Genomic DNA, 15,302 nt, shown 5'->3' with positions numbered 1-15,302 from the left:
TCTCTATCGCGTAGAAGCTTGTATGCCTGGGTGGTCTGTGTCCGCCATGCTCAGGTGCTGGCGGGACGCCCCGATACACCGTGGCGACGGCGCCTGGGGCCACCGGCTTCCCCACCGGCCCACCCGGCGTGGCGCACATTGTATAAGCCGCCGACCGCCAAGAAGACTGGCGACCTGCAGTGGCGGTTGCTGCACGGCATCCTAGCCACTGGCACGTATGCGTCCCACTTTGACCCAGCCGCTTCGACGGCCTGCCCCTTCTGCCCTGGGGGCGTGGAGGAGGATCTCTTTCACGCCTTCCTGGACTGTCCCCGCCTGCGGCCGCTCTTTGCCACCCTCGAGCTGCCGCTGCGGGCGCTGGGCAGGAGCCTCTCAGAGACCACCTACATATGCTCCTACTCGTACCGGGCGGCCGAGCGGGGCGCCATCTGCCTGGCCAACTTTTTGCTGGGCCAGGCCAAGATGGCCGTCCTCAAGAGCCGCCGTAACCGGCTTGCCGGCACCGGCTCAGACGATGCCCCGCGGCTCTTTGGCCTCCTAGTGCGGGCGCGCCTCTCGCTGGAGTTTGAGCACGCTGTGCTCCGGCGGGGGGTGCCCGCCTTCGAGGCACTCTGGGCCCTTGAGGGAGCGCTGTGCCACGTGGAGGACGGCCGTCTCAAATACGCGCTCTGATGTCGCGACCGGTCTGGGCGACCGGGCGGGTGCGGTGGCGGACTGTGGCTTCCGGCTTGTGCCGTGCCCTGGGCCCTCACCAGGCTGCTGTTGTTTATTTTCTCGGGGTGAGAAGTCAAAGGGTTTTGTACGTGTACTATGGGACAGGGAAGGGTGGAATTGTTCGTTTCTCGAGGGCTATATATATAAATAGCATGTTAGACACGATGTGTATTACTGCGAAGGTGTTTGTCACGGTGTGATGTTCTGAACGTCCGGGAATGGTTTCTCTTTGGTGTGGTTTGATGGTTTTTTTGCTTTCTGTACCTGATCTTTTGTGAAATAAAGTTGTCAAAAGTCAAAAGTCCTTCCTTCCTTCCTTCCGCTTTGGACGCTTCGGACCAGGCTCGCTTGGAGCTGCGTGGGGCGATCCCGAGCGTAAGACTCCCCGGCTTCCTATCTCTTTTCTTGCTTCACTCCCACATCTCTAAAGGTCTCTAGCCTCTGTTTATTTCGCTTTCTGACTCTTTTCTTGCTTTTTTGCAGCTTTTACCCCCACTTTTCTCTCCTCTCTCTTCCCTCCCCCTCTGCTTCCGGTTTCTTTGTCTGTGAGACGCTTCTCGCAGCCTTCTCTTTTACTGTCTCTTTCCCTTTCTTTCTTTTTTCTGTCTGCTTGTTACGGGGAGTTACCTTTTCCATTAGCCTGCCTTCCAGAGGTGCTCTTAATTAACCCTCCATCCCCCCCTCACCCCTTAGTTTTCCTTTTCTTTTTTCTTTTTTTCGCTGTTTTAACCCCCCCCCCTCCTTCCCCTGCCGCTTTTTCCCCCCCCACCCTCCTCCCCCTTTGTGGGGAGGTCTCTATTATCATTTGCCGCTTGAGGGGTGCTTTTTTTCTTTTCCCCCCCCTCTTTTGTTCTATCCACGCTATTTTTTTTTCACCCCCCAAATCCCTCCCTCCCTTTCAGTGGCTTATCTTCACTTTCTGTTTTGGCCGCATTCCCGGGAGCTTGGCCTTGAGCTCCTGTGTTTAAGTTTTCTTTTCATTCCCTTAGTTGTTTTTTTTGCTTTGCAGTTTAACCCTGTCCTAGTGAGGATGGCTGCTCCTACACCTGGCAGTTGGCATGAGGATGTCTCTCGGGACCTCCTGCTGATGCATGGCCTGAGGGTTCATGCCCCTCTCCATGTGGGGCTTGAGGTTTGCATGGAGGCTCTGGCTGCGCTCCTGGGATGGCGTACCATCCGCTATGCGGGTCGTGTGAACACGGTCCCGATGATTTATTTGGGCACGCCTGCCTTGGTTGACAGGGTGTGTGCTGAGGGCCTAGACATTGCGGGCATCCACTACCCTGTCACGCCCCTAGAGACTCAGGCAGTGAGGGTGGTGATCTCTAACATCCCACCACATGTTTCTGATCGGGAGCTGGCCAGGGGACTCGAGGCCTATGGAGTTCTTACGAGTCCTTTTCGCCGGCTGCCGATGGGAAGCAAGGACCCTCAGCGGAAGCACGTCCTGTCTTTTCGGAGGCAGGTCTTTATGCTCCTCAAGGAGGGCCCCCAGTCTCTACCTCGCTCCCTGAGCTTCACGCTCGAGGGTCGGAGGTATATTATCTATTTGTCTGTGGGAGAGACTACGTGTTTTAAGTGCGGCGGCTCCTCCCACCTGGCTGCTCAGTGCCCTCAGGGCAAGGCGGCCGGACCATCGCCACCTGCGGCAGAGCCGAGAGACGGCGTGTCGACTTCTGGGACACGCGGAAGGCCCAGGGAGGCAGGGAGCTCTTCCTCCCAGCCTCCTTCCACCCCTACTCCATCTCAGGGGACGGGGGGCTCTGGTGTGAAACCATCGTCCAGTGGAGAGGCTGGTGCTACTACCCAGGCCCCGCCGCCGCCTCCCCCGTCTGTGGCGCCCCCTGCCCTCAGTGCGGGGGCCCCGCCGGCTGGGGGGGCAGGGCAGTCTGGCCCATCCCCAGCACAGGGGCAGCTGCCCACTACCACCAAGAAGAAGAAGAAGGAGGACAAAGAGAGGAAGATGAAGGGGGCCTCTCAGGATGCCCTACCCTCCTCGGCCAGTGCCGAGGGACCCCCCCACTAGAGAGCCTGGCCCCGCTCTGGCTGCCATACCACCCACCCCGTTGGATGTAGCCGTCGGCGGGGCAGACTTAGCGGAGGGGGAGGGGGCTTCAGGGGTCCCTCTCCCCTCGCCTGTCCCCCAGCCTCCGGAGTCGGGCGGCGGCGGGGATGGTGGCGAATGCCTCTCTTCTGGTGGCCTGGCCTCGGGGGTGGCGGGAGAGTCTGCTACCCCCTTGGTCATGCCCCAGCCTGGTGGATTAGATGGAGAAGTTGACGAGATGGAGGTCCAGCTCACTGAGTCTCGCAAGAGGCGTCGTGAGCGGGATGGCCTCTCTCCCCCCAGGAGGACAGGGAATGCACTCGTGGAGCCGGTCCTTGACTCGGACGATGAGAGGCGGCTGATGTGTCTAGACATCGAGGGTGTCGATGCTGCGGTTGCGGACGAGCTCCCGCCGGGGGTGCGGACTCGACGCTCTTCCTTAGGCAACATCCACCCCAAGCTGGCGGAGCCCCCCTGGGTCCCTCCAGACTATGGGGGACTCCTGTCCTTCTTGAAGTTAACTAAGGGGCAGAGGAACGTAGCAGGACGCATCACTCAGTGGTGCACAGACCCCAAAGTGTTTGTTAAGGGTGCCAGGGCAGCTGCCAAGCTCATGCAGCAGGATCTGGGCACACGCCAGATGGCTTACCGTTTGGAGAAGCTTGCCCAGAGGGTGAGAGTTGAGTGGGACTTGGGCGGGTCCCTCGACTAGAGTAGGGCACAGTAGGCCTTCCTTGACCTGTCTGTACTGCCTTGCTCTGCTCTTGGGTGCTCGTTCTTCCACCCGTACCTTGCTGTGCTCTTCCTCTCCCACACCCACATCCATGGCAGCCACAATCATTGGCACCTTCAACATCAACGGCTGTCGAGACTCGGTGAAGCGCGAAGCCGTCCTGGAGCTCCTGCGACAGAAGAGGCTGGCCGTCGCCTTCCTTCAAGAGACACACTCTGACAGATTCAACCAGGTGGCCTGGCGGGCTGCCTGGCGAGGACAGGTGTTCCTGAGCCATGGCACCAACCTTAGCGCTGGGGTCGCGACTCTCTTATCACCACAGCTGCAGCTTGATGCGGCGGTGCCGCGGGAGGTCATCCCCGGCCGCCTGCTGACCGTCCGCGTCACCCTCGCACAACACCGCCTGCTGCTCATCAACGTCTACGCGCCTTCCGATGGTCAGGAGAGGGTCGTTTTCTTTGAGACCTTGGCTGCCCTCCTGCGCGACGCTAGCGAGGATGATGACCTGCTCCTCCTCGGTGGGGATTTCAACTGCACCACTGCCCCGCGCCTCGACCGCACAGGGCCTGAACCCCACCTGCCCTCCGCTCCCAAGCTGCAATCTGCCTTGGAGGGGGCAGACCTCGTGGACATCTGGCGAGCCCTGCATCCTGATGCGCGCCAGTACACCTGGGCCAGGATGGGTGCCGGTGGTGTCACCATGGCTCGCCTCGACCGCCTTTATGTCACCAGGCACCACCTGCCACTCCTGCGCAGCAGCTGCATCGCTCCCTCGGGTCTGTCAGATCATGACCTAGCCTTCAGTGAACTGAGCCTGCCGGGGAGAGCCTGTGCGCGGGCACCTTATTGGTGTTTCATTTTCAGCCTGCTTCAGGACTCCTATTTCCGGGACTGCTTTGCCCACTTCTGGAGGAGGTGGGAGGCTGCGAGATCGAGCCACTCCTCCTGGAAGCTGTGGTGGGACGTGGGCAAGGTACAGATCCGAGCCTTTTGCCAGCAGTACACCCAGCTGGCCGCGAACGAGACGCGCCGACGTATCCGGGAGTTGGAGGAGGACGTGGCGGAGCTCGAGGCTGCTCTGCTGGCCGCTGGCAGCGACGCGGCAGTGAGCGAGAGCCTCCGGTTCCGCAGGAGATGTCTGCGCGACCTGGCGGAGAGCGCGGCCCGCGGCGCGAGGATCCGCGCCCGTTGCCAGGAACTGGCGGAAACTGACGCCCCGACCCGCTTCTTTTTCAACCTGGAGCGGCGGAGGGCAGCGAGCAAAGTCTTGGACCATCTCAAGACTCCTGAGGGCCGGGTAATTACAGAGCCCGGCGAAATACGCGAACATGCCGTCGCCTTCTATCGTGACCTGTTTGCGGCCGAGCCGTCGTGCCCCGAGGCCACGCGGGAACTCCACGAGGGCCTACCACGTCTCGATGCCCTGGAGGCCGGAGAGCTTGAGCGGGACTTGTCCCTGGAAGAGCTGGCGGCCGCCACGGCCGGCCTCGCCTCCGGCAAAGCCCCGGGCCTCGATGGGTTGCCTGCTGAGTTTTACAAGACCTTCTGGCCTCTCCTCGGCCCCAGCCTCCTGCGCATTTTCCAGGAGAGCCTCGCCGACAAGGTCTTGCCGATGGGCTGCCGCCGAGCGGTGCTGACCCTGCTGCCCAAGAAGGGAGACCTGGGCTACATGAAGAACTGGCGGCCGGTCTCCCTGCTGTGCGCGGACTATAAGATCCTGGCCAAAGCGTTGGCCACCCGCCTCCGCGCGGTCATGGCCTCTCTCACTGGGCCCGAGCAGAGCTACTGCGTGCCGGGCAGGACCATTCAAGACAACCTGTTCCTGCTGCGGGACCTACTCACGGCTAGCGAGCTCTTTGGCCTCGACATCGGCCTCATCTCTCTAGACCAGGAGAAGGCCTTTGACCGGGTGGGCCACGCCTATCTCTTCCGGACTCTGGAGGCCTTTGGTTTTGGGCCCCTCTTCACCGGGGCCCTCCGGGTCTTGTACCGAGACATTTCCAGCCTGCTCAAGGTGAACGGTGTGCTGTGTGCTCCGTTCCCCGCACGCAGGGGCATTCGTCAGGGGTGTCCGCTGTCGGGCATGCTCTACTCCCTGGCCATCGAGCCGCTGCTGCACACGCTGCGACGCCGCCTGAGTGGTGTGGCCCTGCCAGTGGCCACCGGCCCGTCCGCTAGGCCTCGTCTCCGGCTGTCGGCATATGCGGATGATGTCACCGTCTTCCTCAACACTCAGGAAGACGTGCGGGCCCTGGCGGATTGCCAGCGTGCCTATGAGCGCGCCTCCTCCGCCCGCATCAACTGGGCCAAGAGCGATACTTTGTTGCTTGGCGCATGGACTGGCACGCTCCCCCCGGACTTGCCGGGGGGGCTCACATGGCGCCGCGAGGGCCTCAAGATCTTGGGCGTGTTCCTGGGGCCACCGGCCTTCATGGCGCGTAACTGGGACGACCTCGAGGAGGGGGTGGAGGCCCGCCTGCAGCAGTGGCGCTGGCGCCTGCCCAGCCTTTCCTACCGGGGGCGCGTCCTTGTCATCAACAACCTGGCGGCAGCGACCTTGTGGCACCGGTGCGCCGTGCTCGACCCCCCACCGGATCTCCTGGAGAGACTCCAGCGCAACCTGGTGGACTTCTTCTGGGATGGGCGCCACTGGCTCCCACGAGCCGTCCTTCACCTGCCTGTTGCCGAGGGGGGCCAGGGTCTGGTTGACCTGGCCAGCAGGGTGGCGGCCTTCCGCCTGCAGGCCCTTCAGCGACTGCTTTACAGCGAGGAGCAGCTGCCATGGCAACAACTGGCGTGCCGGTTCCTACAGAGGGTCGGCGCCCTTGGCTTTGACCGGGAGCTCTTTTTGTTGACACCCACGCTCCTGAACTGGGCGGTGCTTCCGGCCTTTTATCGCAGCGTGGTACGAGCCTGGCAGGTCGCCTTCCGCCTCCAGCCTCGAGCCCGGACACTGTGTTTCCCACAGCTGCTGAGGGAGCCTCTGGTGCACAACTCAGCCCTGTGGGGTTCCGTGCCGAGCCTGGCCTCTGCCAGCCTCACGGCCACCCTCATCCAGGCGCGTGTCCTCCGCCTGCACCATCTCCTGGACCCCGCTCGGTCAGCCTGGCTCTCACCCGAGGCGCTGGCCACACGGCTGGGCGTGCGCTCCATCCGCACCATGGGTCATCTCCTGGGTGACATCCGCGCCGCCCTCCCGCCGGTGGCGGCGGCCGCCTTGGACGAACATCTCCGTGCGCGCCAGATCCCGCGGGCTGCGGATGCCGCGAGCGAGGCTTTCCCTTCGCTGCCGGTCACCCCGGCTGTGGCCGCGGAGTTGGCCGGTGGGCCGGGCACTCTGTTGCGGCTCCCCATGCCTCCCGATAGTGACACGGGTTGTCCCTTTGCTTCTCTATCGCGTAGAAGCTTGTATGCCTGGGTGGTCTGTGTCCGCCATGCTCAGGTGCTGGCGGGACGCCCCGATACACCGTGGCGACGGCGCCTGGGGCCACCGGCTTCCCCACCGGCCCACCCGGTGTGGCGCACATTGTATAAGCCGCCGACCGCCAAGAAGACTGGCGACCTGCAGTGGCGGTTGCTGCACGGCATCCTAGCCACTGGCATGTTTGCGTCCCACTTTGACCCAGCCGCTTCGACGGCCTGCCCCTTCTGCCCTGGGGGCGTGGAGGAGGATCTCTTTCACGCCTTCCTGGACTGTCCCCGCCTGCGGCCGCTCTTTGCCACCCTCGAGCTGCCGCTGCGGGCGCTGGGCAGGAGCCTCTCAGAGACCACCTACATATGCTCCTACCCGTACCGGGCGGCCGAGCAGGGCGCCATCTGCCTGGCCAACTTTTTGCTGGGCCAGGCCAAGATGGCCGTCCTCAAGAGCCGCCGTAACCGGCTTGCCGGCACCGGCTCAGACGATGTCCCGCGGCTCTTTGGCCTCCTAGTGCGGGCGCGCCTCTCGCTGGAGTTTGAGCACGCTGTGCTCCGGCGGGGGGTGCCCGCCTTCGAGGCACTCTGGGCCCTTGAGGGAGCGCTGTGCCACGTGGAGGACGGCCGTCTCAAATACGCGCTCTGATGTCGTGACCGGTCTGGGCGACCGGGCGGGTGCGGTGGCGGACTGTGGCTTCCGGCTTGTGCCATGCCCTGGGCCCTCACCAGGCTGCTGTTGTTTATTTTCTCGGGGTGAGAAGTTGAAGGGTTTTGTACGTGTACTATGGGACAGGGAAGGGTGGAATTGTTCGTTTCTCGAGGGCTATATATATAAATAGCATGTTAGACACGATGTGTATTAGTGCGAAGGTGTTTGTCACGGTGTGATGTTCTGAATGTCCTGGAATGGTTTCTCTTTGGTGTGGTTTGATGGTTTTTTTGCTTTCTGTACCTGATCTTTTGTGAAATAAAGTTGTTAAAAGTCAAGTAAAGTCTTTCTTTCTTTCAAGATGGCCGCCGACAGCTGAAGCCCTTCTAAGCTCCTCCAGCTCAGGTGCTTTCAGCTCGTTGCCTCGCACTCCCTGCCCCCCTTTTCCTGTCCCCCCCCCAAAAAAAACCCTTGCCTCTCCCCACCCTGTCCCTGGGGACCCCCCCCCTGCCCCTTCCCCCCACTTTCTGAGCCTTTTTCCCCTGGGCTCTGGCAGCCTCGTTTGCCTCTGCCCCTCCCCCACCCCCGCCTGAGTTCTCCCTTTGATTTCTGCTGCCTCCCTCCCCCAGGGCCCCTGCCCTTGGTCCCTGCCATCTGCCCCTGCCTTGGGGCTTGCCCTGAGCCCCTGCGGGGTTGCTCTGCCCCCCCTCAGGCCGATTTTGGGGCGTTTTCAGCCCCCTCCCAGTCCCAGTCCCCCGTGTCAGCCTGAGGCTTTTTTTTTTTTTTTTTTTTTTCTGCGCTTCGCAGTTTAACCCTGTCCTGGCGAGGAATGGCGGCTCCTACGCCTGGCAGCTGGCATGAGGATGTCTCTCAGGACCTCCCACTGTCTCATGGCCTGAGGGTTCATGCCCCTCTCCATGTGGGGCTCGAGGCTTGCGTGGAGGCTCTGGCCGCCCTCCTGGGATGGCATACCATCCGCTACGCGGGGCGCGTGAACACGGTCCCGATGATCTATCTGAGCAAGCCCGCCTTGGTTGACAGGGTGTGTGCGGAGGGCCTGGACATTGCGGGCATCCACTACCCTGTCACGCCCCTAGAGACTCAGGCAGTGAGGGTGGTGATTTCCAACGTCCCACCGCACGTTTCCAATCGGGAGCTGGCCAGGGGACTCGAGGCCTATGGGGTTCCTGCGAGTCCTTTTCGCCGCCTGCCGATGGGAAACAAGAACCCTCAGGGCAAGCACGTCCTGTCCTTTCGGAGGCAGGTCTTCATGCTCCTCAAGGAGGGCCCCCAGTCGCTGCCTCGCTCCCTGAGCCTCATGCTCAAGGGGCGGCGGTTTATTATCTATCTGTCTGTGGGAGAGACCACGTGCTTCAAGTGCGGGGGCTCCTCCCACCTGGCCGCGCAGTGCCCTCGAGGCAAGGCAGCCGGACCATCGCCGCCTGCGGCAGCGCCGACAGACGGCGCATCGACCTGTGGGGCACGCGGCAGGCCCAGGGAGGCTGGGAGCTCTTCCTCCCGACCTCCTTCCCCCCCCATTCCACCTCAGGGGACCGGGGTCTCCAGCGGGAAGCCATCGTCCAGCCGAGGGGCTGGTGCTACTACCATGGCCCCACCACCCCCTCCCCCGTCTGTGGTGACCCTGCCCTCGGTGCGGCAGCCCCACCGGGTGGAGAGGCGGACGCCTCCCCTTGCCCCCTGCCTGCCCCGGCCGGAGTGGCTGGGGTGGCCGGGGACTGCGGTGCTGGAGCCTCATCGGATGATGGGGCTCGGGCATCCTCCCTACCACCCGACAAAGAGAGGGAGATGAGGGGGGCCTCTCAGGACACCCCATCCCTGACAGACCCCTCCTCGGCCAGTGCCGAGGACCCCCCCACTACAGAGCCGGACCCCGTTCCGGCTGCCACACCACCCGCCCCGTCGGATGTAGCCACCGACGAGGCAGACTTAGCGGGTGGGGGGGAGGGGCCTTCAGGGGTCCTCCTCCCCTCGCCTGTCCCCCAGCCTCCAGAGTCGGGCGGCAGCAGGGATAGTGGCGAATGTCTCTCTTCCGGTGGCCTGGCCCCGGGGGTGGCGGGAGAGCCCGCTGCCCCTTTGGTCACGCCCCAGCCTACCGGAGCAGATGGGGACGTTAGTGAGATGGAGATCCAGCTCTCGGAGTCTCGCAAGAGACGTCGTGAGCGGGATGGCCCCTCCCCCCCCAAGAAGACAGGGAATGTCCTCGTCGAGCCGGTTGACTCGGACGACGAGAGGCGGCTGATGTGCCTGGACATCGAGGGGGTCGACGCTGCAGTTGCGGGCGAGCTCCCGCCGGGGGTGCGGCCTCGCCGCTCTTCCGTAGGCAACATCCACCCCAAGCTGGCGGAGCCCCCCTGGGTCCCTCCTGACTATGGGGGACTCCTGTCCTTGCTGAAGATAACTAAGGGGCAGAAAAATGTAGCAGGGCGCATCACCCAGTGGTGTGCGGACCCCAAAGTGTTTGTCAAGGCTGCCAGGGCGGCAGTCAAGCTCATGCAGCAAGATCGGGGCACACGTCAGATGGCCTACCGTCTGGACAAGCTTGCCCAGAGGGTGAGAGTGGAGTGGGGCCTGGGCGGGTCCCTCGACTAGAGTAGGGCATGGTAGGCCTTCCCTGACCTGTCTGTATTGCCTTGCTCTGCTCTTGGGTGCTCGCTCTTCCACCCGCACTCTGCTTTGCTCCTCCTCTCCCACACCCACCCCCATGGCAGCCACAACCATTGGCACCTTCAACGTCAACGGCTGTCGAGACGCGGTGAAGCGCGAGGCCATCCTGGAGCTCCTGTGACAGAAGAGGCTGGCCGTCGCCTTCCTACAAGAGACCCACTCTGACAGGTTCAACCAGGCGGCCTGGCGGGCTGCCTGGCGAGGACAGGTGTTCCTGAGCCACGGCACCAACCTCCGCGCGGGGGTCGCGACACTCATCGCCGCAGCTGCAGCTTGACACAGCGGTGCTGCGGGAGGTCGTCCCCGGCCGCCTGCTGACCGTCCGCATCACCCTCGCGCAACACCGTCTGCTGCTCGTCAACATCTACGCGCCCTCCGATGGCCAGGAGAGGGTCGCTTTCTTTGAGAGCTTGGCTGCCCTCCTGCGTGACGCTAGCGAGGATGATGACCTGCTCCTCCTCGGGGGTGATTTCAATTGCACCACTGCCCCGCGCCTCGATCGCACAGGGCCTGAGCCCCACCTGCCCTCCGCTCGCAAGCTGCAAGCTGCCCTGGAGGGGGCAGACCTCGTGGACGTCTGGCGAGCCCTGCATCCCGATGCGCGCCAGTACACCTGGGCCAAGATGAGTGCCGGCGGTCTCACCATGGCTCGCCTCGACCGCCTTTATATCACCAGGCACCACCTGCCACTCCTGCGCAGCAGCCGCATCGCTCCCTCGGGTCTATCAGATCATGGCCTGGCCTTCAGCGAACTGAGCCTGCCGGGGAGAGCCTGTGCACGGGCACCGTATTGGTGTTTGAACATTAGTCTGCTCCAGGACTCTTATTTCCGGGACTGCTTTGCCCACTTTTGGCGGAGGTGGGAGGCTGCGAGACCGAGCCACTCCTCCTGGAAGCTGTGGTGGGACGTGGGCAAGGTCCAGACCCGAGCCTTCTGCCAGCAGTACACCCAGCTGGCCACGAACGAGACGCGCCGCCGTATCCGGGAGTTGGAGGAGGACGTGGCGGAGCTCGAGGCTGCTCTGCTGGCCGCTGGGAGCGACGCAGCACTGAGCGAGAGCCTCCAGCTCCGCAGGAAATGCATGCGCGACTTGGCGGAGAGCGCGGCCCGCGGCGCGAGGATCCGCGCCCGCTGCCAGGAGCTGGTGGAAACCGACGCCCCGACCCGCTTCTTTTTCGACCTGGAGCGGCGGCGGGCAGCGAGCAAAGTCTTGGACCATCTCAAGACTCCTGAGGGCCGGGTCATTACAGAGCCGGGCGAAGTCTGCGAACGTGCTGTCGCCTTCTATCGCGACCTGTTCGCGGCCGAGCCGTCGTGCCCCGAGGCCACGCGGGAACTCCACGAGGGCCTACCGCGTCTCGATGCCCTGGAGGCCGGCGAGCTGGAGCGGGACTTGTCCCTGGAAGAGCTGGCGGCCGCCACGGCCGGCCTCGCCTCCGGCAAAGCCCCAGGCCTCGACGGGCTGCCTGACGAGTTCTACAAGACCTTCTGGCCTCTCCTCGGCCCCAGCCTCCTGTGCGTTTTCCAGGAGAGCCTCGCCGACAAGGTCTTGCCAATCAGCTGCCGCCGAGTGGTGCTGACCCTGCTGCCCAAGAAGGGAGACCTGGGCTACATGAAGAACTGGCGGCCGGTCTCCCTGCTGTGCGCGGACTACAAGATTCTGGCCAAAGCGCTGGCCACCCGCCTCCGCGCGGTCATGGCCTCTCTCACCGGGCCCGAGCAGAGCTACTGCGTGCCAGGCAGGACCATACAAGACAACCTGTTCCTGCTGTGGGACCTGCTCACGGCTAGCGAGCTCTTTGGCCTCGACGTCGGCCTCCTCTCTCTCGACCAGGAGAAGGCCTTTGACCGCGTGGGCCACGCCTACCTCTTCCGCACGCTGGAGGCCTTTGGCTTTGGGCCCCTCTTCACCGGGGCCCTCCAGGTCTTGTACCGGGACATTTCCAGCCTGCTCAAGGTGAACGGGGTGCTTTGCGCTCCGTTCCCCGTGCGCAGGGGCATTCGCCAGGGCTGTCCGCTGTCGGGCATGCTCTACGCCCTGGCCATCGAGCCGCTGTTACATGCGCTGCGCCGCCGCCTGAGTGGGGTGGCCCTGCCATCGGCCACGGGCCCGTCCGCTGGCCCTCGTCTCCGGCTGTCGGCCTATGCGGACGACGTCACCGTCTTCCTCGCCACCCAGGAAGACGTGCGGGCTCTGGCAGATTGCCAGCGGGCCTACGAGCGCGCCTCCTCCGCCCGCATCAACTGGGGCAAGAGTGACACTCTGCTGCTTGGCGCATGGACTGGCAGGCCTCCGCCGGACTTGCCGGGGGGCCTCGCCTGGCGCCGCGAGGGCCTTAAGGTCTTGGGCGTGTTCCTGGGGCCGACGACCTTCATGGCGCGCAACTGGGACGGCCTCGAGGAGGGAGTGGAGGCCCGCCTGCAGCGGTGGCGCTGGCGCCTGCCCAGCCTTTCCTACCGGGGGCGCGTCCTCGTCATCAATAACCTGGCGGCGGCCACCCTGTGGCACCACTGCGCGGTGCTGGACCCTCCGCCGGAGCTACTGGAGAGATTGCAGCGGCTCCTGGTCGATTTCCTGTGGGACAGACGCCACTGGCTCCCACGAGCTGCCCTCTACCTGCCCACCGGCGAGGGGGGCCAGGGCCTGATCGATCTGGCCAGCAGGGTGGCCGCCTATCGGCTGCAGGCCCTCCAGCGGCTCCTGTACACCGAAGGCCACCTCCCGTGGCGACAGCTGGCGTGCCGATTCCTGCGGCGAGTGGGGGGCCTCGGCTTTGACCGGGAGCTGTTTCAACTGGACCTCACCTTCCTGAACGGGGCGGTCCTTCCCCCGTTCTACCGCAGCGTGGTGCGGGCCTGGCGGGCAGCCTTCCATCTCTGTCCCCAGGCCAGGCACCTGCGGTTCCCGCAGCTCCTTCGAGAGCCCTTGGTCCACAACCCGGCCCTGCACCGTGTCGTGCCGAGCCTGGCCTCCGCCAGCCTCACGGCAGCTCTCGTCGAGGCGCGCTCCACCCGTCTGGAGCACCTCCTGGACCCCGCTCGGTCGGACTGGCTGTCACCCGAGGCCCTGGCTGCCCGGCTGGCGATGCGCTCCGTCCGCACCGCGGGGCGGCTTCTGCGGGCCGTTAGGGCCGCCCTCCCAACGGAGGCAGCGACCGCCCTGGAAGCCCATCTCCAGACTCGCCGGCCCCTCCCCACCGCAGACGCCGCAGAAGACGCCTTCCCACCGCTACCCGTCATCCCAGCGGTACCCGGCGAGCTGGCCGAGCGGCCCAACACGCTGCTCAGGCTCCCGGTGCCCCCCAGCAGCAATACGGGCTGCCCTTTTGGCACCCTGCCCCGCAAGGGCCTCTACATGTGGGTGGTGCGCACCCGGCACGCCCAGGTGCTCGCCGGCCACCCTGACACCGCGTGGCGGCGGCGCCTGGCGCGGCCCGGGACCCCGGCGTGGCGCACACTGTATAAGGCGCCCATTGCCAAGAAGACCGGCGACCTGCAGTGGCGGCTCGTGCACGGCATCCTGGCCACCGGCACCTTTGTGCGTCACTTGGACCCAGAGGCCTCGGCGGCCTGCCCCTTCTGCCCGGGGGTGCTGGACGAGGACATTTTCCACGCGTTCCTCGACTGCCCCCGGCTGCAGCCTCTCTTTGCCGCCCTGGGCGCACTGCTTCGGGTACTGGGCCGTGACCTCTCCGAAGACGCTTACGTCCACTCCTTTCCATACCGGGCGGCTGAGCGGGCCACGGTCAGCCTGGCCAACTTCCTGCTGGGCCAGGCCAAGATGGCCACCCCGAAGAGCCGGCGAAACCAGGTCAGCGGCACCGGGATGGTCGACGCCCTGCAGCTCTTCCGCCTGCTGGTGCGGGCCTGCCTCTCGCTCGAGTTTGAGCACGCTGTCCTCCGGCGGACGGTGCCCGCCTTTGAGGAGCGCTGGGCCCTCGAGGGGGTGCTGTGCCGGGTCGAGGCGGGACACCTGATCCTCGTTCTGTGATGCCACCGGCTGCTCAAGCCGCAGAGACGCGTCAAGCGGGCCGAGGCCCTGGACTTTTGCTCGTGCGGGTCGACCCTGGAGGCCTCCATGGGTGTCCCTGCTGGCAGAACTGTAAATACTGTAAATAGTCCTTATGTTCGTTGTGTTGGTTGTTTTTTTTTTGTCTAGCGTGTACGGGCAGGCCTTGCAGGCCATGAGCCCAGGCCTTGTCCACGAGGCCCAGAGCTTCGGGCATCCTTGTACATGCTTTTTACTGGCTCCGAGTCATCACCCTCCGGGGAATAAAGGTCTCTTAAAAGTCAAAGTCTTTCTTTCTTTCTTTCTTTCTTAGCTGACCTTCCCAGCAAAGGCTCACCCTTTCAACCCTACATACACAACACCAAGACAGCATTGATATGAATTTTGGGCTTGGATAGAGCAACAAAGAGATATCCCTTTGTTGGAAGGAAGGACAGCAGAATTGGAATCTATGTGTGGTAAAATCCCTGAAAAGCCAAGATAATCAGAAAGGGGTTGTCACTTTCTGATTTCCCATTCTTTGACTATTTGGTATAAAACGGGGACATGGACTGTTGTGCACCTCTCTAATCACTGTCCATCTTCTCTTTGCCTCAGGGTTCACAGGGTTCAGGCTGGTGAACGGCAGCACACAGTGCTCGGGGAGAGTGGAGGTCCAGGTGCTCGGTGCCTGGGGCACCATGTGTGACTCACGCTGGGATTTATCAGATGCCCACGTTCTCTGTCATCAGCTAGATTGTGGATTTTCAGTGTCAGCTCCAGGAGGAGCGCATTTTGGGAGAGGAACGGGGCCCGTCTGGAGAGACACATTCCACTGTAATGGAACTGAACCCCATTTATGGCACTGCCCGGTTACTGCCCTGGGAGTCTCTCAGTGTTTCCATGACCGTGATGTCAGTGTGATTTGCTCAGGTGACCATAGAAAACAATGGTTCTGGCCCCAAATAACACTGGTACAAGAATTTTCCACTCAACAGTTTTCCACTTCCCTCGCCTACTTCATAGTGGAGGAATATCTAAGAGGACACTGCTTTTATATATATACTAACTGCT

This window comes from Alligator mississippiensis, chromosome 4, assembly GCF_030867095.1.
Source record: "Alligator mississippiensis isolate rAllMis1 chromosome 4, rAllMis1, whole genome shotgun sequence".
Classification (NCBI taxonomy): Eukaryota; Metazoa; Chordata; order Crocodylia; family Alligatoridae; genus Alligator; species Alligator mississippiensis.
Note: the sequence above shows the minus strand (reverse complement) of the source record.